A 2063-nucleotide genomic window follows, 5' to 3' on the forward strand; every position below is an offset into this window, starting at 1 on the left:
CGTTTGTTCAGAATTCTAAAAATAGATTAAGGAAGTCATCAATATTCACACTTAAATTTTTTTTTTTTATAGAGCACTTCTATCTAAATCTAGATAATATCCCTTACAGCTACTCTAAAACCACTTAATAAAGACTCGAGCGTACTTCGAGAAATCAGACTAACGCGTTTGGCCGTTAAAAAATAATACGCACTTGTCAGGTCGGAAGGCATCTCGAACTGTTAGGGGGTGTTGGGGGTGTGGGGGGGGAGTTGGAGGAACCCAAAGGAACAAAGAAAACCGAAAGTGAAGAGAGAGAGAAAATGACTGCACTTAGAAAAATAAAACACGACGAAATCCGCATTTTCTTCGAAACCGATTCACCTTCGGCCCTTGCTAGTATAGTAGTGGGAGGTCTCTGGGGAGGGAGGGGGGAGGGGAACCAAAAGGACCAAAGAAAGCCGAAAGTGAAGAGAGAGAAAATGAGTGCGCTTAAAGAATGAAATACGACGAAATCCGCATTTTCTTCAACACCGATTCACCGTCGGCCCTTTCTGGTATAGCAGTAGGAGGTCTAAAATAGGTCTCCTCACTCAGCAAAGCCCAGGCAAAATCCTTGACTCGTCGGAGATCTCGATGGGAGGCACGTAATCCAATAGAACGAGGCGGGGCACTGGAGTTGGAGATACCTTTGGCTCGGGCGTTTAGGGCGGGGCACTGAAGGACCAACCCCTGGAGTGACGAATAAAGGTTTCGAAGGCGCCGAATTATGTCCCAATACTCCGACGAGGTTCTCTCTCTCTCTCTCCTAAGACGTCGTGCTCAGACTGCCATTGGCCTGAAGTCGATTAATCATTAAGGTAATTCCTCGTGTCATGTTGACCTTTGTGTCATTTTTTATCATGTCGTTATCCCATTATTCTTTGCTTGAGATATTTCATTTTTCCGATTTCCTGGTCGTAAATTAAGTTCCCGGTGTTGTCTGTGGGACTTGGTGTGTTATTTCCTCCTCAAACTTTTCATTGTTCTAAATTGCATTTTGGTGACAGTGCATTTCATCAGTGTTTATGCCATTGTGACTACTTTCTATATCTGTGGTTTTCATTGATAATTTCATCTTCATGTTAAATGCTGAGATGGCTATTTTCATTGTTTAATATTCTAAATTGCATTTTGGTGACAGTGCATTTTATCAGTGTTTATTTCATTGTGCATAGTTCCTATATCTGTGGTTTTCAGTGATCATATCATCTTCATGTTAACTGCTGAGATGGTTAATTCAGTGACTTAACTAAACCTGTTTCCTTTTACGTATATATAAATGTCGGTATGAATTTGTGATTGAAATTTACTGAGAAAATCATAAGAATCATGACTACATGCTTAAAAGTGAAGTATTTAATGTTATGCGAAATGTAGGATCCAGTCATTGTTTCGTGTGATTTCACCATTAAACTTTTTTCTGATGGCGGGTGATATGTGAGAAAAATGTGATGCAAATCTATATATGTTAACTGTGAACGAATGGGAGATTTAATAAATTGTCAAATGAACGGATCAAAAAATGAGAGATCAGTATGACTTAAAATATAACATCACACGGGACTGACCATTTTCTTCCGTGAATTTATTGACTTCTCGTGGTGTCTGCGCGCTATATTTCATTTGGTAATTGAAGGGAGTGTGAAAGGTCATATTTTCCAGTGAAATTCCTTAAGTCGTAAAGAAGTATTTATTCACAAGAAATAAAATATGCAATTGATATAATATTCTGGGGGTGTAACTTCCCATGCTCTTCGATGTAGTATCACGTATTTCAACAGAACATGAAGAAATATCGCTAGTGATATGAAAAGAGAGTGTTGTTGGCTAATGATATCAGTAAACTGATTAAGTTATCCATTGAATTGAAATAGAAAACGGGCACAGAAAACGTTGCTTATTTGTACGTTCGGTTAATGAACTTCCCTTGTACGTGAACCGCTCAGGCTAACTGAGTCAGCTTTTCCGAGATTAAATTCCTGGAACTTTTATACAAATAAGAATAAAATTATGTAATGGATATATGTTGTGGAAGACATTAT

The 2063-nt window shown here is 38.6% G+C and overlaps 1 pseudogene; it reads left to right on the forward strand.

Moving 5' to 3' along the window:
• The first annotated feature begins 720 nt into the window (after positions 1 to 720).
• Positions 721 to 2063, forward strand: part of LOC135224435 (uncharacterized) — a 43057-nt pseudogene continuing 41714 nt past the window's right edge.

Source organism: Macrobrachium nipponense, chromosome 12, assembly GCF_015104395.2.
Source record: "Macrobrachium nipponense isolate FS-2020 chromosome 12, ASM1510439v2, whole genome shotgun sequence".
Taxonomy (NCBI): Eukaryota; Metazoa; Arthropoda; class Malacostraca; order Decapoda; family Palaemonidae; genus Macrobrachium; species Macrobrachium nipponense.